The sequence below is a fragment of the Pseudophryne corroboree genome, chromosome 6, assembly GCF_028390025.1.
Source record: "Pseudophryne corroboree isolate aPseCor3 chromosome 6, aPseCor3.hap2, whole genome shotgun sequence".
NCBI lineage: Eukaryota > Metazoa > Chordata > Amphibia > Anura > Myobatrachidae > Pseudophryne > Pseudophryne corroboree.
This window is the reverse complement of record NC_086449.1, coordinates 592,894,421-592,920,355: the sequence shown is the minus strand read 5'-3', so window position 1 is coordinate 592,920,355 and position 25,935 is coordinate 592,894,421. Positions and strand designations below refer to the sequence as shown.

At 44.0% G+C, this 25,935-nt stretch overlaps 1 protein-coding gene across 2 annotated transcripts in view; it reads left to right on the top strand.

Moving 5' to 3' along the window:
* Positions 1 to 25,935, top strand: part of HRH2 (histamine receptor H2) — a 204,651-nt gene that overhangs the window by 131,640 nt on the left and 47,076 nt on the right. The window contains exon 3 of one of the 2 annotated variants that reach the window (XR_010180171.1): positions 24,734 to 24,893. The exons of the other annotated variant lie outside the window; for it this stretch is intronic. The gene's annotated coding sequence lies outside the window, so the exon portion shown is untranslated. The remainder of the gene's footprint in view (positions 1 to 24,733; positions 24,894 to 25,935) is intronic. 2 annotated transcript variants of the gene reach the window in all.

Here is a 25,935-nt window from a genome sequence, read left to right as displayed (position 1 = left end):
GGACCCCTCCCCCAATCTACAGCCCCCACTCCTCTACCCCTTTCCCATTTGCAGCACCTCCTGACCCTTCCCCATCCACCCCCCCCCCCCGCATCCACCCCCCCTCCCCCTGCAGCATCTACAGACACCCTCCCCCTTCCACAGTCCCACCTGCACCCGCTACATTCTGTACATCATGCCCTGCAGGTGCTGTTCACGCCGTCGCAAGGGGCTGCACCTCCTTCCCCATCGCACGCCCTTTCATCGTGCAATATTTAACCACTAACAAAGGAATGCAGGTAATACTCCATATAATACAAATATTGAACCCCAGAAAGGTGTGCAAGGGTTAAGGGGGTGTAGCCCCTTGCGACAGTGTAAAGAGCGCCCGTAGGGCGCGATGAAGCACCTAGTATTTAATATACTGTAACTTAACCCTCCAGTGAGATCTTGCAGTGTTCCATTTCTCGATGGCATTCACTGTCACCAGTAGCTTACCAGTGTCAGCATTGGACTGCTGAGCAATGCACTGGCATGACAGCAGTCTGCGCAATCCCATTACACTTTCACCTGATTGGGACTCAGCAAAACCTGGAAGCCTGGGTCCAGGGCTGCATCAGAAATTGTGAGGCACGTGACTGACAAAGTAGGTGTTATGAGCCACGGCAGTGGCTCATTCCTGTTTTGCATTTTGGTTATGTATTTTATGTTGTACTTCTGTTTCTGTCCCTCTTGGCTTTTGTGGGGTGTCCACCTTTAAGGAGAGGGTACTGTTATGAACCACAAGCAGTGGTTAATTCCTGTTTGCTTTCCGTTTATGTATTTTGTATTATAGTTCTGTTCGCATGCCAGAATTTCCATTACACTGGTTTAGAAAACTCTTGTTGGCCGCCGGTGGTGAGTCTGTGTAATTGCAGCCTGTTTCTATGTGTTTAGCCTCACCTGTCAGATAGTTGATCATTGTGTGGTGAGTCTCTGTACTGCAATCTGGCTCTTGTCTGTGTTACTCTCACTTGCAGCTATTCTGGTCATTATCTTGTGCCTGGCTTCCAGCCATCCTGATTGGGGCATGTTCCCTTGTTACCTAGCTAGCTATGCAGTTCTGAGCTGGTGATAGACGTTTGTTGTTATACCTGGATGTTCCTGATTAGTGTCTTGTCCAGTATTGCATCTGTGTCCTGGCCCTGTCTGATACTGGAATCCTGTGTACTCGGTTCTGTCAGAGCCTGGAGCTTCTTGTGAGCTGCTTCCTGCCCTGGCACGTTCCTGTCCTGAAACCCAGTGATTCTGTCAACCTTTGATCCATAAGTCCTGTGGTATTGCCTGTTCCTGATCCAGTTATCCTGTGTCTTGGTGTCCTCTGGCCTGTTGTCGGAATCCTGCCTGCCCTCCGGTTCTGTGAGCCTGTGTCTGCGGTTTTGGGGGTTCTTGTCCATTGGCCTGTATTCACACCGGTTTCATGAGTAGCGGCTTTGCCGCATCTTACGGCCTTGGCTGTAGCTTCTTGTTATATTTGCTTTGGATTTTTTGCAGAGGGTTCTGCGTATGCTGTCATCGCCGGTACACAACAGTATTGTGTCGGTGTGTGGACAGCATTGCCTTTGTTGTAGTTTGTCTTGGCATCTGAGCCGCACATACTTTTGTTTAGAGTTCTGGAGTTGCCCCTAACTCTGTTTCAGGTTTTAGTTAGAGGTTCCTCTTGTTATCGCCCCGTCTCAGTTTACGCCTTGTCTCCAACTAAGACCGTGGGGGCATCGGAGTTGGGCAGACTTAATCCGCCCTTCAAACGTGGCTGCCGTGGGCCCAATCAAACATAGTCTCACAGGCGTAGACTGACCACGTGGATGAGACAACGGAGTCAGGGCTTCTTAAGGGTAACTGCTGAACTTCGCCCTTATTACAGCATTACGTTCCTGTACTCGGAGCTTGTTCACCCTGTTCCCTGAGTACCAAGTACAGTGAACGTAACAGTAGGCAGGGCCCCTACCACACACACACACTTCCATGCCCCACAGCCACCTTGCACTGCTCCATAGCCACACACACTGCCTCACAGAACACACACACATAGCCCCATAGGGGTTTAGTATGTAATCCCAATGGATGTGATGCCATCGGTCAGAATACAGACATCTTCATCCCGGCCATCAAAATCCCGACAGACCCGTAGTTAAAACACTAACCCTCCACTGCCCTTTACACTATCCTCACCCTTCCTTGTGGATGCTTAATCCTATCCCTCCCCGGGGGTGACTAACCCTAACTTTCCCTTCTAAGTGCCTAAACCTAACCCTACCCAGGGGTGACAAACCCTAAGATCCCCATCTAAGTGCCTAAACCTAACCCTCCCTCCCCGGTACCTAACCCTAACCTTCCCATCCCTACACCCTAACCCTAATTCCCCTTCTAATTTCTAAACCTAACCTGCCCCCACTAGGTGGGATGTATTAAAGCAATCGGATCCCTCACAGCATGCCCTGCAGCCGCTGCATACGTCTGCATATGTGGCCCATGCTTTATAGACACACACACACACACACAACTGCCTGCACCACTTCCTCGCAGCTCTAGCCTCTCCTTCTGAGCCCAAATCCCCCCCCGCCCCCCCCGAGCCCCCACAGCTTATCATTCTGGACGCTGGTTGACATTGGAGATCTGCAGACGGGAGGCAGATGTCACAGCACAGTAGTCATAATTGGCTGGTGGTCTTGTGAAAAATTTATAATACCACCGCGTCTCTGTCCCTCAATGGCAGCCTACCAGTGTGCAGCTGGCCTAGCCCCTATGCACAATGCTGCCACCCGGGCCCCCTCTCAGTCCCGGTCCAAGACTGAAGTACCGACCATCCCCTTCTCATGGCGGCCCTGCCTGGGTCTCCATTACTGCAAATGGGGATGGTAACGCTTACAACATCTATACATGCTTGCTACTGTTTGCTAAATAGAGAACAGAGCTGATAACATCTTAAGAGAGTGCTAAAAGGGTTGTTGTGACTTATTCTTACATAGAGCCCTAAGTGCTTTCTAACACAAAAATCCTTGCTCCTTAATTAAGAAGTGATTTTATTCAATATTGTCACTTAGTTACAATGTGTGGCAGATACATTTTGATGCATTTACTAAGTAAGGAATCAATACTGTAGCTACAAGTGAGAAAGGTTTAAATAGAAAGTGAACCTTATGGAATTTGACCTCAGACTGGTATGTCTGATAATGCCCAATCAGAGTTTCCATATGATAGCATGTTCGACTGTAAGCTAAATGTGCAACAAAGGATTGTTTCCTCATAGCTGCTGCTGGTGTGCTATTATGCCAGCATGAGGCATGAAATCTTCTTATTACTGTCTATATGTAGCTTGGCAGGGACACAATGGCAATCTCACAACATCTAATAAATAATACCTTTTAGACTACGTTAAAAGTGGCTAAACCACAGTATTAATAACTTGCTAATAACGTAGGTCAAAAACTCATGTGATCACATGGTAATTGACTTAATAAATTACTTAAAAAATGTATATTGCTGACCAAACATTAACCATAATAATGCTGATATGAAACAGCATCCTCCTTATATAATATTTCAAGGCAGAGCCATAACTAACCATTTTGGTGCCCTATGCCAGAAAGAGCATATTTCAAATAGGGAACCACGGGTGCCAAAAATAAAGGTGTGTGGCCACACAAAGTACTAACTAACTACCATTACACTGCACAGCATTGTCCGTTATTCACATTACTCCACACAGTAGTACCCCTTATACATGTTATGCCACACAGTAGTACTCCTTAAGCTTGGTACACACCTAAAGATGTACAGTATCTGTCCAATCTGTCTGGTGGGAACAAAAATCTGGTAATGTACAGTATGGGGCAAATGACAATCAACCATTGGCTCCTAAATGCTGGAAAATTTTTACCAATTTCTCTGAATGACCGTTGTCTGTTTTCCACAGTTTAAGAGCAAATAGTTGATTGTCTTTTGCTCACTTTTACTTGTGACAAGGGCCCTCTGCCCACCTACTATGCCCCACTGGACTGAGGGCTGATTGCGCCCATAGGTCTAGTTCCAGAAACCTGGTGGTCTAGGGAGAGGGTGTCATATATTACCTATGGCCTAGGCCACTTACCAGTAAGCTGGGAGAGGCTATTTTGTAGAGCTTTATTTGCTTCCCACCACCTGCAGCACTTTCTTGTCCTCATCTTCTACTTTCATCTGCTGCAGGTCCATCTTCTGGCCTCTTCTGTGGCTGCAGTAGCTCTTCACCCTGACTTCTATCAACCACTGCCCAAATGTAGGCTTGGCAAGGCAACATCTGAAGTCAGATGCTGCGAGCAGGTGGAGCTATGGCAGCATCTGATTAGCTGTCGGTCCATGATTTGTGTATGGCTCTCGGCCAGTGCCAAGTTTAAAAAGTACCCATCTGCATATTGACCACTGTTCTATGAGCCGCGATTGGTTCATAGTCAGTGCCAAGTTTAAACTGGCACCTGAGCTGCTTGTCCGGCGCTCTGCAAATAGAAATCGAAGCAACAGCCGGTTTCACCCTGTTTCAAGGCAAATAGGATCCAATTCTGAAGCAGAGGTATCAGCAGAAACAGATGCAACTCACGATTTTCCACTGACTGCACATGTGTTGTGCGATGTGTTAGCAGTACCAGTAACATCTGAGGTACTTCTCAAGCAGATGGTGCAAACCGTGAAATAGTCATATCAGACTGGTGACTATTCAGAGGCACGGAACAGCTGCATCTCATGACTGTGCATTGGTTATGCTGTGACTATGCTGTGACTGTGCTTATTTGAGGTGTATGAACACATCCAAGATGCCTGTTTCAGTGGGGTTGGTGCACATTCTGAAACTAATGATGATGGTTGCAGCTGCAGATGGAGAAACAGTGGGTGCGTGGAAGCCGGTGATCATATGGATACTCACATACTGGACTTGCATTATTATACCCTAAGTAAATGGGCTGCCACGATTGCATCCAGCTCAGATTAAACCCCATAATGAAACCAGATATATTTTGCATAATGCCAATGAGGTCATCCACTGCTCGATTTTCTAGTCACTGAGGGGTAGAGGTATCAAACCTTGGAGAGAGATAAAGTTCCACACTTGTATGGCATTACCTCTGTTTAATAGTATTTTACTTACCTATTTAAATAGTGTGTTATAATCGCTCTGTTCCCTGATTGCAGAGATTGAAAATATTAATCTACAGTATGAGCCTACCGTGTCTATTTATAAAAGGCAGCGGGGGAGAATTATCATAGCTTATAGAGAGATAAAGTGGAGAGAGATGTTACTGACCGTGTTTGAAATATACCAAGATGGCTGGTTGATTGGTACTTTATCTATCCCCAAGCATCAATACATCTCCCCCTGAATCTATTAAAGTCAAAGTGATCTATAAACCATGCATTGTCCATCACAGAATAGAGGACATAGAAGTCATTGATTAATGTATTTTTCCTGAAAAGCACACACAATGTTGTGGCTTGTTCCATAAACTGGAAATGAATACAAAACCAGTGAGAAAAAATATGTTGTTGACTCATTGAAATAAATGGTCTCAGTCTTGTCAATGTTGTCTCCACAGGTGGTCTAGTAACGCCAATGTAATGTGTGTGTGTGTGTGTGTGCGTGCGTGCGTGCGTGTGTGTGTGTGTGTGTTGAAATAAATGTAAACATCTCCATCTGAAAGGTTTTACATTACTTGTCAAACTGAGCAGAAATTATTATTATTGTCATTATACAGTGATTATAGATATGTTAGACATCATATTTTTCCTGTAAATGTTATCCACCACTGATGTTCTGCAGAAAGAACATTTAAATTCTGTTGTCAGCAATCATAGTTCTGTGAAGGAACTGTTTAATGATCAGCGGTACTGAAAAGGGGGTACTGCAGGTGCAAAGGCCCTGGGCCTCTCTGTGTTCATGGGCATGCAGTAGAGGCATACTGTAACTGTAGCCCCAAGATGCCACAGCTAAGCCCCTATCATTATGAAGTGGCAGTGTATAGTTTATACAGAAGCCACCCGATAGGTCTTGCTATCGCCATCTTAATGTATAGGCACACCGGACAGCTGCCCAGGACCCTCTCTACCTGCCTCCCAGCCTGAAGCCACACAGTGAATAGCTATTAGCCTACTTACTGCCTTGCCCCGGGGTGACAAAAATCCTAGTTTCATTCCTACCTTAGCACACTGAAAGCCACAAGCTGGCGTCAAGTGCATCACTGATATAAAACAGGCCATATGTATAAAGACATTTAAAAAAAAAAAGAATCTATTACTGGGGCTTCATTTGGGTTGACTAGAAAAGAGGCATGCTAGACAAAGCTTACTTACATGTATATGTTTAGTCTCGGATTTGTACCAGATGTGTGTTAGGTATAAATGACTTCACTAGGGGGGCGTGGACCAGACTCAGGTGTTAATCTTCCAGTGGGTGACACCAAAACATCAGCTCCTCCACAGTGACTAGGAGCCAGGTGCTGCAATGTGACATTTTTGTGCAAACGCCCAGCTCCTGTCACTGGGGAGGATCCAGCAGTGCTGACAGGGTCTCCCAGGGCAGTTCAGCATCTCCAGGCATGCTATGCATGCCCCCAGAGTGATAAAAAATGGGGCCTGCTGTGAGGCCATACCCCTTCCCTCAAGGTTACACCGCCTTTGTAGAGGCATATGCCACAATATTGTGTATTGCTGCACCACTCCTACCAGTACCTGCAAGCAGTGACGTGCAGTGAGAAGAGGCAGGTGAGACAGAGCCTTTCCTGTCATGCTAACATATACGCCAGAGTTGTGACTATATAACATATATGAAAAATACAAAGAATATATTAGAAATATCTTCTTTGTATTATTCTAATTTTTATAGTCAAAACTCTGGAGTAAAAAGTAAATGGCAGTGCCTCACCTGCCTATCTCTTCCGCACATCTCTGATAAAAACTCACCAAATGTCCAGCAGCATATACTGCTGCATCTGTATAATGGCCACATGAACCCTGGGCTCATATATTGTGTGAAAATCTAGCTCTGCTACTAGCCAGTGCCTCCTCAGCCATTTACCTCACAGCACGTCCCTTCCTGCAAGAGATGGAAATTCTAAAAATGCCTTTCAGCAGATCAGTCCACATGTACTTGTGCCTCAAAAACGTGAATGTGTCCTTACCGTACTGCCTACTCTTGCCCTCTCCATCCAGCTCCCTTTACCTCTCTCTAAAGTAAGCAATACTGTATGTACAGTAAATACTCTACACGAGGACTTATGCCTAAACTTGCATATGCGGTTCATAAATGTGTGACTTAAATAATATTATTATTATTATTGCTGCTGCTACTGTGTGCACATGAACTGTATGGGAATTTGTATTTTATGCAAAAAAGAAAAAGAAGCTGTGAAACTGTCAGTGAGGCCCATTGTTACAATAATAGACACCATTGCCAGCACTATTGAAGGGAAAGGAAGTATCTAAAAACAGCTATACAGGTGTGATATGTCTTATCTAGGAGATGTAGTTATGTGACTGGGTATCCGGACTCTGGGTCGACAACACTTAGGTCGACACCCATTGGATGACAGTGAATAGGTTGATACTAGAAATAGGTCGACGTGACCATTAGGTCGGCATGAACAAGGTCGACCTGCAAAAAGGTCAACATGAGTATTTCACATTTTTTCTTTTTTTTTACTTTTTCATACTTTGTGATCCACGTGGACTATGATTGCGACGGAAACCTGTGCCGACTGATGGTCAGGAGACCGCTGGTCACATTACATATGGCTACATTCTGCCCCCTCTAAATCTCGACAGTCGGCATGCCAACTAGCAGGGTCTATTCCCACTTGTGGGTGTCCACGACACCCATAGAGTGGGAATAGAACCTGAGGCAAGCAAAGCGAGCCCGCAATGGGTTTGCTGCACTCACCCCCACTGGCATTCAATCGCCGCGATCCCGCTGCCGGTATGCTGACCACCGGGCTCCCCAGCGGCGGTTACGCATACCCAACCCATTGTAACACCAAGTCTAAAATCTAATAGGAGATATTCCTCTCCCTTCCTGTATTGTACAGCAGTGCTCCTCAGAGTGGCAGTACTCTATGGCCATGACCAGCAGCTATTATATCACTTTTCTTTCTTTTTTGTTTTCAGAACTCTTTGGATACTGCTACTGCATAAATGATACCAATGCATCACAATAGTTTTATTTATTGTGTGTCTGATGGAAGTGTTAAAGGTGCAGTGCTTTAGTACAATGTTCATTTGTACATTCCCTACAGTGAGTACAAGCAACATACAATTAGCCTTTGCTGCAGTCCTGTCACTATGACAAATGACCCTCACACAATTCTGCAGTATTATATTGATGTAGAATAAGAATTACAGAGAGGCAGTGCACAGTTTAAATGCTGGGTTTTTGTTAGCTTTTCATTCAGCTGGTAATGTACTTTACAAACTTGCTCTCCTCAATATCACTGTTCTTTATTCATCTGTGGTGCTCTTGTCACTCTGTGACATTTTCCTTAAGTGGAAGACTTACTTTAGAACGTCTTGTAAAATCTTATATTGTGTTGCGTTAAAGTTGATTTCATAGCATAAAAGCCAGATGTGAGTGCTGATTGAAGATACACTGCTAGCAATGATATATCACACTGAACAATATATATGTAATACATATTATCAGGAAAAATGTCAACTACCATGATACACATCTCAAAAGAGGACTCACTGGGAACATTTATAAAGTCAAACCACTGTAACAATATATTATTTATACATATGATGATGCTTGTACAAAGAGTGGGCAACTGCATGTTAGAGCAAAGTGACAGGGGCAATAATGTGTTTGTCTTTTGGCTTTTCATCAGTATTAAAATAAAAATGTATACACAGGCCCCAATTCAGCATGGATCGCAGCTTTGCAAACAGTGTCGGACTGGGGCATAAAGGGCCCACCGGGGAAATGCAGTGTTAGGTGTCCATGTTTAGGGGTGTGGCCAGTCTCCAGCCACCACATTGGTTTGCCTAACCATTATGGATTGGGCCCCTTGATAAATAATATATATATATATATATATATATGTAACATATATTGCTAGTGCATGCATGATAATGTACCAGATTATTAACAGCAATGCACTGTAGAAAATACACAAAACTCCTGTGCAGTTTAAGATAACATATGTATAATTCAAGTGCACAGTCTGTAACCTTGTCCCTAGAGGAGGATGTGGGGGGGCATGCAGTGGGGCCCACCGGGGGTTTCCCCTGTACCCTGTCCCCTGTGGTCCAGTCCAACCCTGCTTGCAAATGTGATCCATACTAATGCAAATGTAGTAGGAGGTGTTAAACCCCCCCTTGCTGTATTTGCAATACTAGGGTGTCGCAGTCTGGGATCCACATCTGCCAGCTGAGTAAGCCTCAGCTTACTCAGGCTGCCCATTGCGAGACCAAGAAATCTGAATCTGAAATGCAGACCTCGACCTCGCCACTCTCGGAAAACGGGGGTGGCATGCTCCTGTTTCCGGAAGCGCCAGCCGTCTCCTAGCCCGCCCTGCCCCTCGAACGCCTCTGCCTGTCAATCAGGCAGAGGCTGTTACAAAAATGTGAGCCACACGCAGGGCCCACTCTGCACATGCGCAGAACACGCCCATCGCCTGTGCAGTTTCCTGATAATTGGGAAATTGCGCAGGGGATCGCACAAGCGACCCATGCTAAATAAGTGCCGCAGTTCTGGCAGTAGCTCAGACATGTCATAGGAAACATTCCAGTTGCTTGTTTAGGTGACATTTACGTGTATACACTTTTCTACAGCACCTCTGTGATACTCCCCATTGCCAGACACAGAAATATGGTGGAAATGTTGCCAGTAGCAACCAGATTCTAGGAGGTGCTAAATTAATAGAATCTGATTGATTGGTTGCTATGGGCAACATATTCACTTCTATAAATCCGCACTTTAGTATATACACCACTTAGTGTACTGAGGTGGACGCAGTGTTGAACGTTGCTGCGTCTTCGTTTCGGAGTGCATATGATAATGTTGCAGGTGGCGTCTTTTGTAAAAAATCCAATCTTCATTGTTCAAGCATACGTTAACGCTTTTGTGTGCATGCTTAAGCATTTTTTTATTTTGTACATGAGATGGAGGTTTGTTTCTGCTGTATTGTAAACTGTTTACTGAAATCTAATAGAAGATGCATATTTTTCAACTAAAACAAATAGTTAAACCATGGTGTAAGTGTTTGTGGCTTACACTTAGCATAAACAGGTGAATATGTTATGTTCAGACCTACACTCATTGCTATGCCTATGCCTCAGCATATACAGAGGCATAAATACATGAAGATTTCTTAGAGGAAATTGGGTCCGATATCAGCCCCAAGCCATCTGGGATTAGTGCTGTGTTTTCAAATGTTCCACACTTGGCATTACCTCTGTTTAATAATATTGCGCTTACCTTTTTAATTAGTGTTTTCTAATTGTTCTGTTCCCTGATTGCAAAGATTGAAAATATTAATCTAAGAGACTATTGGAGATTTATCAAAGCTTGGAGAGCTCCTGTTATTTTACAGGCTGTTTTGATAAATGTCAATTAGGAGGTGATTGGTTAGTAGTTTATGTCTTTCCACTGTTTCTATCACCAAGCTGTGATAAATGTCACAAAATGCTGCCAAAGGATTTAGATCTTGGAAAAACTCAGAGAATTTGGTGCTTCTCCCACCAGAGGAGGACACCACATGAAACTCAACTAGTGGAGGATCATGGAGGTGGTGGTGGTGGTGGAGAAGGGAGTGTCCAACTCGCTGCAAGTAGTATCAGTGAATACTAAAATCTGCAGTCCCCGCAAGCTCTATAATGGCAGTTAAAGCTAACACTGGGGGTCATTCTGACCCGTTCGCATGCAGCGGTTCTTCGCTGCGGTGCGAATGGGTCTGGAACGCGCATGTATGGCGTGCCCACTGCGCATGCCCGTTGTTGCCCGGCGACATGGGTCGCCGGGCAACAACGCTGGTTATGAAAAAAGCGGTCGCAGCGGCGACCGCAAGAAGATTGACAGACGGAAGGTGTTCCGGGGCATCACCTGTCCGTTGGCGGCTGTTTTCAGGGAGTGGTAAGTAAAACACAGGCGTGTGCAGGCGAACGGTAGGCGGATGTCTGACGGCAAAGCCGGCCCCATCATCGCTGGATCCATCGCACAGGGTAAGCATGTCCAGGGCTGGTCTTGTTTTGAGTGAAACTTTTTTAGCATAGCAGGGCTGCACAAGCGATCGCAGCCCTGCTATGCTAAAATACACTCCTCCATAGGCGGAGATTAGTTGATCGCACCAGCAGCAAAAAGTTGCTTGGTGCGATCAACTCGGAATGACCCCCACTGTCCAGTGTAACTCAGGTTGCATTTGTGAACTGGGTTCAAGCATGATCCCAACAACCTACAAAGGTTTCTGAACAGGGCTGAATGTATCCTTACATAGAAACATAGAATTAGACGGCAGATAAGAACCACTTGGCCCATCTAGTCTGCCCCCTTTTTTTTTTTATCCTTTAGGCAATCTCAACCCTTTTTGAACCTTAATTCTTTGTAAGGATATTCATATGTCTATCCCAGGCATGTTTAAATTGCTCTACAGTCTTAGCCTCTGCCACCTCTGATGGGAGGCTATTCTACTTATCCACTACCCTTTCTGTGAAGTCATTTTTCCTTAAATTTCCCCTGAACCCCACCCCCCCTCCAGTCTCAGTGTATGTCCCAGAGTTCTAATACTTCTCTTCCTTTGAAGAATGTTTCCCTTCAATACCATTTGCAAGGTCACCAACAAAGATATTAAAGAGAACTGGACCAAGTATAGATCCTTGGGGTACTCCACTGGTAACATTTGCCTCTATAGATTGCACTCCATTAACTACAACTGTCTGTTTCCTATCCTGCAACCAGTTTCTTATCCATTTAACTGTTTTATAATCCACCCCCACGCTTTCAAGTTTATTTAGCAGTCTGTGATGAGGGACAGTGTCAAATGCCTTACTAAAGTCTAGATATGCTATATCTACAGCGCCCCCTTGATCTATTATTTTCGTCAGAGTCAAAAAAGTCAATAAGATTTGTTTGGCATGATCTCGCACCAGTAAATCCATGCTGTTTTGGATCCTGTAAGTTGTTTGATTTAAGATATTCCACAACTCTTTCTTTTAATAGTTTTCCCATTACTTTCCCCACTACTGATGTAAGGCTTACTGGTCTGTAGTTACCTGCTTCTTCCCTGCTTCCACTGTTGTGCAGTGGAACTACATTTGCTCTTTTCCAGTCCTCTGGAATGGCACCTGTACTTAGAGACTGGTTAAATAATTCTGTTAAAGGTGTAACCAGCACATCTATTAGCTCTTTGAGTATCTTTGGGTGTATCCCATCTGGTCCCATTGATTTATCCACTTTTAGTTTTGAAAGTTCTGTTTGGACCTTCTCCTCTGTAAATGTACTTTCATCTACCATATTTTTATGAATGTCCTTGCAACTTAACTGTAGCCCCATCCCTTCTTCTGTAGTAAATACTGAGCAAAAATAATTATTTAAGTGATCTGCTATTGCCTTATCTCCCTCTGCCAAATGCTCACTCTCTGTCTTAAGTCTTATTATTCCTCCATTTGATTTTCTCCTTTCCCTTATATACTTAAAAAAAAGGTTTTGCCCCCTTTATCTACTGACTGAGCCATTTTCTCCTCAGCTTCTGCCTTTGCATGTCTTATCACTTTATTAGCATCCTTCCATCTGTCCAGATACACCTCTTTGTCATTATTATTTTGAGTCTGTTTGTATTTCCTAAAAGCCATCTTTTTTGCCTTCACACTAGTTGATACTTCTTTTGTGAACCACACTGGTTTCCTTTTCCTGGTGCTTTTACTCTGACTCTGCAAATACCTGGAAAACAAATGTTTTATTGAGAAGCATATTTGATGAAGTAACACTGACTTGTGGTTTGCCAACACTGTGTAATTTTCCATCTAACAACAGCAAATATTTGACCCACTATTAACCTGTAGATATTAACAAGATTTTAAATACTTGCAAATCGTATTTCTTTCTGCAAACTTCACTGCTCTCTCATTCAGCCACCACTCCTCCTCCTATTCTCATTTTACTACCACTTTTCACCCCATCCAAACTATGGCCTGGACCTCTTTCCCATAGAAAGGAGAGGGGCTCTGGGAAATGACACCATCTGAAGATGGCTTTGGTTCCAACAGGCAAATTCTGAACATTTTTGCTGAATACTAGACAGTCCCATCGGGCACCTAATAATGAACGGGTCCATAACTTAAAACAGTGTTTACACATATGTAAGAGGTCTATGTAGGATAATGAACAGGTCCCTAAGTGTACTGCACAAGGGACCCTATTTAAGTTGGATCACTAATCTTGTTAAAAAGTATTTGCTGCAATCAAATAGTTGTCGCCCAGAAATAGAGAAAAAACACCCATGGCAGAAATTGCAAATGCATCGCAATACGCAATGTGATCACATCCAGTGCATCCAGAAAGTAGTCACAGCACTTAACTTTTTCTACATTTTGTTATGTTACAGCCTTATTCTGAACTGGAATAAATTATTTTTTCCCCTCAAAATTCTACACACAATAATCCATAATGAGAACATGAAAAAAGTGTTTTTGAGATTTTTGCAAACGTATTTAAAATAAAAAACTAAGAAATCAGATGTACATAAGTATTCACAACCTTTGCTCAATACTTTGTTGATGCACCTTTTGTAGCAATTACAGCCTCAAGTCTTTTCGAATATGATGCCACAAGCTTGGCACACCTATCTTTGGGCAGTTTCACCCATTCCTCGTTGCAGCACCTCTTGAGCTCCATCAGGTTGGATGGGAAGTGTCCGTGCACAGCCATTTTCAGATCTCTCCAGAGATGTTCAATCGGATTCAAGTCTGGGCTCTGGCTGAGCCACTCAAGGACATTCACAGAGTTGTCCTGAAGCCACTCCTTTGATATCTTGGCTGTGTGCTTAGGGTCATTGTCCTGCTGAAAGATGAACCATTGCCCCAGTCTGAGGTCAAGAGTGCTCTGGAGCAGGTTTTTATCCAGGATGTCTCTGAACATTGGTGCATTCATCTTTCCCTCTATCCTGACTAGTCTCCCAGTTCCTGATGCTGAAAAACATCCCCACAGCATGATGCTGCAACTATCATGCTTCACGGTAGGGATGGTATTGGCCTGGTGATGAGCGGTGCCTGGTTTCCTCCAAACATGACGCCTAGCATTCATACCAAAGAGTTCAATCTTTGTCTCATTAGACCAGAGAATTTTGTTTCTCACGGTCTGAGAGTCCTTCAGGTGCATTTTGGCAAACTCCAGGCGGGCTGCCATGTGCTTTTTACTAAGGAGTGGCTTCCATCTGGATTGCTGCAAAGATGGTTGTCGTTCTGGTAGGTTCTCCTCTCTCCAAATAGGAATGCTGAAGCTCTGACAAAGTGACCATCGGGTTCTTGGTCACCTCCCTGACTAGGGCCCTTCTCCCCCGATCGCTCAGTTTAGATGGCCGGCCAGCTCAAGGAAGAGTCCTGGTGGCTCCAAAGTTCTTCCATTTACGGATGATGGAGGCCACTGTATTCATTGGGACCTTCACAGCAGCAGATATTTTTCTGTTCCCTTCCCCAGATTTGTGCCTAGAGACAATCCTGATTTGGAGATCTACAGACAATTCCTTTGACTTCATGCTTGGTTTGTGCTCAGACATGCACTGTCAAGTGTGGGACCTTTAATAGACATGTGTGTGCCTTTCTAAATCATGTCTATTCAACTGAATTTACCACAGGTGCACTCCAATTAAGCTGTAGGAACATCTCAAGGATGATCAGTGGAAACAGGATGCACCTGAGCTCAATTTTAAGCTTCATGGCAAAGGCTGTGAATACTTATGTACATGTGATTTCTTACTTTTTTATTTTTAATAAAATTGCAAAAGTAAAAAAAAAAACTTTTTTCACATTGTCATTATGGGGTATTGTGTGTAGAATTTTGAGGGAAAAAATGAATTTATTTCATGTTGGACTTAGGCTGTAACATAACAAAATGTTGAAAAAGTAAAGCGCTGTGAATACTTTCCGGATGCACTGTAACCATATGCAAATATTGGAACATCAAAGAGTTTTTCCATCTGCACCAGGCAAGGTCTGGAAGTAGTCATAACTGACGTAAGAGACTCACCCGAAAAAATTCCTTGCCACATCTGTGTTTTTATAAACACATCCACAAAATGCCATGTTTCCTCTCCTAAACGCTGGTTTCCTGTCAATCAAAATGCGATTGTTCTGAAGCACAATGCATTTGCAGAAATAATCGCTAATCGCAGGTGTGAACCCTGTGCATGCGCAGTCATTCGATAATCGCCCGGAATGCATTTTCTCAAATTTTGTGATCCAACCTAAATAGGGTGGCAAATCCCTATCACCATTGCACCAATGGTTAGCATTTCTGAGGTCATAGGCTCTATTCCCACCATGTCCGTAACTGTGTGGATATTTGTATATTCTCCCTGTGCTTGCGTAGGTTCCCTCCAGTTACTCCGGTTTCCTCCCACAATCCAAAAAATCATTAGTAGATTAATTAACTCCCAACAAAAATGAATCTAGTGTGTGTGTGTGTGTATGTACATGGACAAACTAGATGGGCCAAGTGGTTCTTATCTGCCATCAAATTCTGTTTCTATGATGGTATTGTCAGAACTTTGCACTACTTCAAAACAGCTTGTTCTTCTCTAAAATGTAATTAGCATTGTAATTTCAAATCTCACCAGTTGTGTTCTTATGATTTACCTAGCCCTTGGCCAAAACAAAACTACCTGTTAGCTCCAGGCAGTGGGGAGAGATCAGTGATGAAGCCACCAAACTTGAAGCAGCATTTTTTTTAAAAGCAGCCAGGTTGGCTTTGCCTTAAAGCAAATTGCTACTTTAAATCTTGCAGCTACATCGCCAAAATCTCACTACTGCCTCTAATTCACAGGCTTCTAAATTTGGACCCTTGACTCTAGACATACTTGTTTAATGACCTTTGGATTACTGCGGTAATCATCCCATCAGATAAATAACATCCAGATTATCATATTTACTCAACATACAGTAGCTACTGTATAAGATAAAAGGCAACACATTCAGTAATGGAAGCATGAACAAGACAAAAAACATATTCATTTTATTGTTTGTCTATGTGTATCATTAAATCTTTTACATTGTATACTGTAGATGTAGAATTATTACATCTAGTAGATCTATCAAGCCTCTTCTATATCCAAATATAAACACTTAGTTCAGCTGTCTTACAAATGAGTGCTATGCAATAGATCATCATGATTATCTTGCTTTAATAGATTGAATTGTCATATATATTACAAGTGCCTCAAGATATTCCACAGTGTGCACTAAAATAAAATCCATGTACATACATATATTAATACTGATTTTTATGTGTGATTTTTGATGTTTAATCTAATTTCCATAAAATGCATACATAATATATCACAATTAAATAAAATGAGTACAATAACATGTAAGGTACAAATATTTCAGGCATACAGTATATATCCATTGCCTAGTCAAGTCAACATGCTGTTATTGGGATATTCATGAAAGCAGTTTAGATTTGTGAGAAGTGCCATTTATAGTGGACTGCCCTGAAGTATTTCACAGGATTAAGGGGTATATTTATTAATCGGATAATATTCCTAAATGTGGTAAAAACTAGTGTCTTCATCAGAAATCGGGCTTCTTTCTATTTAATAAACCCAGTAGCCTGTGATACAGAATCACCAACAAAAGCTTCTCCGTGTGCTTTGACAAGGACAGTGGCAGTACATGTATAATATCTATTGTCAATGTAGGCTTGCAATGGCTGATGTTCTGGAGAAGAAAAAGTATTTTTTTCATTTGAAATGTATATTAATACATTTTTTCTATTTGTCAATACAATAAAGATATAGTTTTTCAATACAATACAATTTAATTCAGTTTTTTTTTTCTCTGAATTCATCTCCTCTTTGCTACCTCTGTAAGCTGGAGTACCGCAAGGACAAGTAGATTTGAGTATCATCCGCGTACAGATGATAATGAAATCTGAAAAATGTAATTAGTTTGCCAAGAGATGTGGTTTAGAGAAAAGCAGAGTACCTAAGACTCAGGGGGACATGTACTAAGCAGTGATAAAAGTGGAGAAGTGAGCCAGTGGAGAAGCTGCCCATGGCAACCAATCAGCAGTGATGTAACATTTATCATTTGCATACTATAAACATATACAGAGCAGCTGATTGGTTGCCATGGGCAGCTTCTCCACTGGCTCACTTCTCCACACTTTTCACTGCTTAGTACATGTCCCCCTGAGTCTAAGGTACTCTGCTTTTCTCTAAACCACATCTTTTGGCAAACTAATTAAATTTTGCAGATTGCATTATCATCTGTACGCGGATGATACTCAAATCTACTTGTCCTCCCTAGATTTGTCACCATCTGTGTTGGTCCACGTCACTACATTCCTTTCTACCATTTCAACTTGGATGTCATCTCGCCACCTCAAACTTAATATTTCCAAAACAGAATTAATTATATTTCCACTGGCCAATTGTAGTTGCCATCCTGATATCTCTATCATTGTTGATAACTCAACAATCAGCTTTACCCCACAAGATCACTGCCTAGGTGCGTGTCATCCTTGACTCTGAATTGTCCTCTGTTCCCCACATTCAATGTGTCTCAAAATAATGTTACATACATCTAAAAACAAATCCATAATATGACCATATCTTACACAAGACACTGCAAAAACTGTAATCCATACTCTCCTTATCTCCCACATTGATTATTGCAATAGTCTCCTTACTGGTCTTAACAAAAATAGACACTCACTACAATCCATTTTGAATACAGTTGTGAAGGTGGTCTTCCTTGTCAAACATTCATCGTCTGTTAATCCACTCCACTGGTTACCTGCATTCTACTGTATTCAATATAAATTACTTTTACTCACACACAAGGCCATTTACCAAACTACACCAATGTACATATCTTCGCTTATATCAAAATATCTCCCAAACCATCTTCTTCACTCTTTACAAGACCTGCGTCTCTCATCCACAATCATTATTTGTTATCATTCACGATTGCAGGACTTTGCTACCCAATGACATCTCCTCTGTACAGTCCACACATACACATATCCTCACATATTTTGTCTTTCTTCTTTTTCACATCCCCCTGACCCTTGGCAGTGTTTATTATTTCTTGATTTCTGAGTGCCCCCATCCCCTGTAATGGCACATTGGACTCCTGGCTGGGTAGTGCCTATGGAGGGCACCTGGTCAACATACATCATGTACAGTACATGTGAGTGCTGCCTGCATTGCTGTTTTATATATATGTATATATATATTCATATATATATATATAGCAAAAAAAATAGAGAACAGTGCCTACGTATATCTAATAAGACACAATGGTGGGTGTTTTAAGAATTTATTTTCTAAAAACCCCTTTTGACTAACACGACACACCTCATAGGTGGATGAGTGGCAGCTCTTATACAGTATATAAATAAAGATTCAGAAAATGGAGTAAATAAAAGCGCCTACTAATGTCAGTGAAAAGACCTGTGAACTCAGGTGTAGTAAATAAAAAATAAGAATTTACTTACCGATAATTCTATTTCTCATAGTCCGTAGTGGATGCTGGGGACTCCGTAAGGACCATGGGGAATAGCGGCTCCGCAGGAGACTGGGCACATCTAAAGAAAGCTTTAGGACTAACTGGTGTGCACTGGCTCCTCCCCCTATGACCCTCCTCCAAGCCTCAGTTAGGATACTGTGCCCGGACGAGCGTACACAATAAGGAAGGATTTTGAATCCCGGGTAAGACTCATACCAGCCACACCAATCACACCGTATAACTTGTGATCTGAACCCAGTTAACAGTATGATAACAGAGGAGCCTCTGAAAAGATGGCTCCCAACAATAATAACCCGATTTTTGTAACAATAACTATGTACAAGTATTGCAGACAATCCGCACTTGGGATGGGCGCCCAGCATCCACTACGGACTATGAGAAATAGAATTATCGGTAAGTAAATTCTTATTTTCTCTAACGTCCTAAGTGGATGCTGGGGACTCCGTAAGGACCATGGGGATTATACCAAAGCTCCCAAACGGGCGGGAGAGTGCGGATGACTCTGCAGCACCGAATGAGAGAACTCCAGGTCCTCCTCAGCCAGGGTATCAAATTTGTAGAATTTAGCAAACGTGTTTGCCCCTGACCAAGTAGCTGCTCGGCAAAGTTGTAAAGCCGAGACCCCTCGGGCAGCCGCCCAAGATGAGCCCACTTTCCTTGTGGAACGGGCTTTTACAGATTTTAGCTGTGGCAGGCCTGCCACAGAATGTGCAAGCTGAATTGTACTACAAATCCAACGAGCAATAGTCTGCTTAGAAGCAGGAGCACCCAGCTTGTTGGGTGCATACAGGATAAACAGCGAGTCAGATTTCCTGACTCCAGCCGTCCTGGAAATATTTTCAGGGCCCTGACAACATCCAGCAACTTGGATTCCTCCAAGTCCCTAGTAGCCGCAGGCACCACAATAGGTTGGTTCAGGTGAAAACGCTGGAACCACCTTAGGGAGAAACTGAGGACGAGTCCTCAATTCCGCCCTGTCCGAATGGAAAATCAGATAAGGGCTTTTACAGGATAAAGCCGCCAATTCTGACACGCGCCTGGCCCAGGCCAGGGCCAACAGCATGACCACTTTCCATGTGAGATATTTTAACTCCACAGATTTAAGTGGTTCAAACCAATGTGACTTTTGGAACCCAAACTACATTGAGATCCCAAATTGCCACTGGAGGCACAAAAGGAGGCTGTATATGCAGTACCCCTTTTACAAACGTCTAAACTTCAGGGACTGAAGCTAGTTCTTTTTTGGAAGAAAATTGACAGGGCCGAAATCTGAACCTTAATGGACCCCAATTTCAGGCCCAAAGACACTCCTGTTTGCAGGAAATGTAGGAATCGACCCAGTTGAATTTCCTCCATCGGGCCTTACTGGCCTCGCACTACGCAACATATTTTCGCCAATTGCGGTGATAATGTTTTTGCGGTTACATCCTTCCTGGCTTTAGATCAGGATATGGATGACTTCATCCGGAATGCCTTTTTTCCTTCAGGATCCGGTGTTCAACCGGCATGCCGTCAAACGCAGCCGCGGTAAGTCTTGGATCAGACAGGGTCCTTGCTGGAGCAGGTCCCTTCTTAGAGGTAGAGGCCACGGATCCTCTGTGAGCATCTCTTGAAGTTCCGGTTACCAAGTCCTTCTTGGCCAATCCGGAGCCACGAATATAGTGCTTTCTCCTCTCCATCTTATCAATCTCAGTACCTTGGGTATGAGAGGCAGAGGAGGGAACACATACACTGACTGGTACACCCACGGTGTTACCAGAGCGTCTACAACTATTGCCTGAGGGTCTCTTGACCTGGCGCAATACCTGTCGAGTTTTTTAATCATGTGGACGACTTCTGGGTGAAGTCCCCACTCTCCCGGGTGGAGGTCGTGCTGAGGAAGTCTGCTTCCCAGTTGTCCACTCCCGGAATGAATACTGTTGACAGTGCTATCACATGATTTTCCGCCCAGCGAAGAATCCCTGCAGCTTCTGCCATTGCCCTCCTGCTTCTTGTGCCACCCTGTCTGTTTACGTGGGTGACTGCCATGATGTTGTCCGACTGGATCAACACCAGCTGACCTTGAAGCAGAGGTCTTGCTAAGCTTAGAGCATTGTAAATGGCCCTTAGCTTCAGGATATTTATGTGAAGTGATGTATCCAGGCTTGACCCTAAGCCCTGGATATTCCTTCCCTGTGTGACTGCTCCCCAGCCTCGCAGGCTGGCATCCGTGGTCACCAGGACCCAGTCCTGAATGCCGAATCTGCGGCCCTCTAGAAGATGAGCACTCTGCAACCACCACAGGATGGATACCCTTGTCCTTGGTGACAGGGTTATCCGCTGATGCATCTGAAAATGCGACCCGGACCATTTGTCCAGTAGGTTCCACTGGAAAGTTCTTGCGTGGAATCTCACGAATGGGATTGCTTCGTAGGAAGCCACCATTTTTACCCAGAACCCTTGTGCATTGATGCACTGAGACTTGGTTCGGTTTTAGGAGGTTCCTGACTAGCTCGGATAACTCCCTGGCTTTCTCTTCCCGGGAGAAACACCTTTTTTCTGGACTGTGTCCAGGAACATCCCTAGCAAACAGAAGACAAGTCGACGGAACCAGCTGCGATTTTGGAATATTGAGAATCCAATCGTGCTGCCGCAACACTACCTGAGATAGTGCTACACCGACTTCCAACTGTTCCCTGGATCTTACCCTTATCAGGGAATCGTCCAAGTAAGGGATAACTAAAATTCCCTTCCTTCGAAGGGATATCATTTCGGCCATTACCTTGGTAAAGACCCGGGGTGCCGTGGACCATCCCTACGGCAGCGTCTGAACTGATAGTGACAGTTCTGTACCATAACCTGAGGTACCCTTGGTGAGAAGGGTAAATTTTGACATGAAGGTAAGCATCCTTGATGTCCCGAGACATCATGTAGTCCCCTTCTTCCAGGTTCGCAATCACTGCTCTGAGTGACTCAATCTTGAATTTGAACCTCTGTATGTAAGTGTTCAAAGATTTTAGATTTTAGATTTAGAATCGGTCTCACCGAGCCGTCTGGCTTCGGTACCACAATAGTGTGGAATAATACCCCGTTCCCTGTTGCAGGAGGGGTACCTTGATTATCACCTGCTGGGAATACAGCTTGTGAATGGCTTCCAAAACTGCCTCCCAGTCAGAGGGAGACGTCGGTAAAGCCGACTTTTGGAAACGGCGAGCGGGAGACGTCTCGAATTCCAATATGTACCCTTGAGATATTACCTGAAGGATCCAGGGGTCTACTTGCGAGTGAGCCCACTGCGCACTGAAATTCATTGAGAACGGGCCCCCACCGTGCCTGAGCTTGTAAGGCCCTAGCGTCATACTGAGGGCTTGGCAGAGGCGGGAAAGGGTTTCTGTTCCTGGGAACTGGCTAATCTCTTCAGCCTTTTTCCTCTCCCTCTGTCACGAGCAGAAAAGAGGAACCTTTTGTCCGCTTGCCAACAAAGGACTGCGCCTGATAATACGGCGTCTTATTTTGAGAGGCGACCTGGGGTACAAACGTGGATTTCCCAGTTGTTGCCGTGGCCACCAGGTCTAAAAGACCGACCCCAAATGTCCCTTTTCAAAGGCAATACTTCCAAATGCCGTTTGGAATCCGCATCACCTGACCATTTTACTGGTAGAATTGGACAACGCACTTATACTTGATGCCAGTCGGCAAATATTCCGCTGTGCATCATGCATATATAGAAATGCATCTTTTAAATGCTCTATAGGCAATAATATACTATCCTTATCTAGGATATCAATATTTCCAGTCAGGGAATCCGACCATGCTAACCCAGCACTGCACCTCCAGGCTGAGGCGATTGCTGGTCGCAGTATAACACCAGTATGTGTGTGAATACATTTTTGGATACCCTCCTGCTTTCTATCAGCAGGATCCTTAAGGGCGGCCATCTCATGAGAGGGTAGAGCCCTTGTTCTTACAAGCGTGTGAGCGCCTTATCCCCCCTAGGGGGTGTTTCCCAACGCACCCTAACCTCTGGCGGGAAAGGGTATACACCAATACTTTTTAAGAAATTATCAATTGTTATCGGGGGGAAACCCACGCATCATCACACACCTCATTTTATTTCTCAGATTCAGGAAAACTACAGGTAATTTTTCCCTCACCGAACATAATACCCCTTTTTGGTGGTACTCGTATTATCAGAAATGTATAAAACATTTTCCATTGTCTCAATCATGTAACGTGTGGCCCTACTGGAAATCACGGTTGTCTCTTCACCGTCGACACAGGAGTCAGTATCCGTGTCGGCGTCTGTATCTGCCATCTGAGGTAACGGGCGCTTTAGAGCCCCTGACGGCCTATGAGACGTCTGGACAGGCACAAGCTGAGTAGCCGGCTGTCTCATGTCAACCACTGTTTTTTTATACAGAGCTGACACTGTCACGTAATTTTCAACAGTACATCCACTCAGGTGTCGACCCCCTAGGTGGTGACATCACTGTTACAGACACTCTGCTCCGTCTCCACATCATTTTTCTCCTCATACATGTCGACACAAACGTACCGACACACAGCACACACACAGGGAATGCTCTGATAGAGGACAGGACCCCACTAGCCCTTTGGGGAGACAGAGGGAGAGTATGCCAGCACACACCAGAGCGCTATATATATATACAGGGATAACCTTATATAAGTGTTTTTCCCCTTATAGCTGCTGTATGTTTTAATACTGCGCCTAATTAGTGCCCCCCTCTCTTTTTTTAACCCTTTCTGTAGTGTAGTGACTGCAGGGAAGAGCCAGGGAGCTTCCCTCCAACTGAGCTGTGAGGGAAAATGGCGCCAGTGTGCTGAGGAGATAGGCTCCGCCCCCTTTTCGGCGGCCTTATCTCCCGTTTTCCTGTATATTCTGGCAGGGGTTAAATGCATCCATATAGCCCAGGAGCTATATGTGATGTATTTTTTGCCATGTAAGGTATTTTTATCATGTTTTATTGCGTCTCAGGGCGCCCCCCCCAGCGCCCTGCACCCTCAGTGACCGGAGTATGAAGTGTGCTGAGAGCAATGGCGCACAGCTGCAGTGCTGTGCGCTACCTTATTGAAGACAGGAACGTCTTCTGCCGCCGATTTTTCCGGACCTCTTCGCTCTTCTGGCTCTGTAAGGGGGCCGGCGGCGCGGCTCCGGGACCCATCCAGGCTGGGCCTGTGATCGTCCCTCTGGAGCTAATGTCCAGTAGCCAAGAAGCCCAATCCACTCTGCACGCAGGTGAGTTCGCTTCTTCTCCCCTTAGTCCCTCGATGCAGTGAGCCTGTTGCCAGCAGGTCTCACTGAAAATAACAAACCTAAACTAAAACTTTCACTAAGAAGCTCAGGAGAGCCCCTAGTGTGCACCCTTCTCGTCGGGCACAGAAATCTAACTGAGGCTTGGAGGAGGGTCATAGGGGGAGGAGCCAGTGCACACCAGTTAGTCCTAAAGCTTTCTTTAGATGTGCCCAGTCTCCTGCGGAGCCGCTATTCCCCATGGTCCTTACGGAGTCCCCAGCATCCACTTAGGACGTTAGAGAAAAATAGGTAGCAACTTAGCTTAAAAAACCTTCAGGCTGGTGACTCTTAAAAGCAGGACATGTGAAAAAAGAGATAAAAGCAACATAGTGTGTACTGTTTTAAAATTTTTTACACTTTTTCTAGCACCGAACTGGTCTGAAAAAATCGTAGTTGTATAACTACAGCTATAACCAGCCTTATCCAGGCTGCAACTATTCCCACCCGCGATTAGTTTTCCACGGGTAGCATGCCCTCATATGGGCACGGCGTATAATCACACCTGCGGCCCATAGAGACAGCATTGTTTCATTGCGGGTGCGAATAGTCACACCTGGACTTACCATGCCGCTGCCGCTATACGTGTGTATGTATCATGGCAAAGATGAAGCTGGCTACATCTGTAAGAATGTATATATTTATTTCAACTCCACATTTTGGTATATAGATGAACATGATTTCCTTTGCTACATTTTTATTGTTTGATAATTTAATTGTTTCCAGCACAGGACCATAGGTTACTCACCATCCATGATCTGTAATCCGGTACAAGGTCCGCCATAATAACTTATCACTTCAGAGTACCCTGTGCAGAGCCCAGTAGGACCAGTGGACCAGGTCGGTTATTCCTGGAGACAAGCAAAGTAGTGTCATGAGCACAAGGGTGAGTGTCGACCTTACAATCTTTCTTGAATTTGTCATTGCCAAGAGCTACAATTTATTTCTTACACTAGAATGATATACAAGCAGATATTGGTTAAATAGAATATAAGGATTGTTACCTTCACACACTATTACTACTACTACTACTACTAATACTACTACCTAATACCAGATTTAAAGTTTAGGACAGGCTTCTTGCTTAAATGAAACATAAATTAAATGAAAATTATAATCTGATAGCAGATGGCTGTATAAATTCCAGAGAAATGTACGTTTCTGCACAGACAGAATACTGATTCCTATAGAGTGGAGGACAAATGGCTTGCTCATGTACTGATACAAAATGCAATTGTTTTTGCAAATTGGGAATGGCTGAAGGTACCTCTGTATGGCACGGAATGAGTGGTGGAACACCCAGAGGGAATGGAGATGTCTGTCTCCAGGCTCCAAGCCCTAAGGTGACACTTGCATGTACAGTATAGCAGCACCTGCATGGTTCACAGTGGGATTCAAGTGTGAACGCTGGTCTTCCAATGAAGCTTTTTGGCACACCTGCTGCAGGATTAGTTGGCTCTGTCCCAGGAGTCCTGCTAACGCTTGCAATAGGGGACAGGACAGCTCCCCCTGGTACTGCTCAGCCTGCGCTGCAGCAAGTGATGGTGCGCATGACAGTGAAATGGGACTCAACAGTGAACACTGATTCTGCATGGTAATGATAGCTGAATCTCGTGAGTCTGACCCTGACTCACCAGCCATTGTCATACAACATAACTGGAGCCCTGCCAATTCACTGCAGGCTCATGTCCCTGTAGACAATCTGAGTGCTATCTATATAACTCCATAATCGTGTGTATATATATATATATATATATATATATACACTGCTCAAAAAAATAAAGGGAACACTAAAATAACACAACCTAGATCTGAATGAATGAAATATTCTTATTAAATACTTTGTTCTTTACATAGTTGAATGTGCTGACAACAAAATCACACAAAAATTATCAATGGAAATCAAATTTATTAACCCGTGGAGGTCT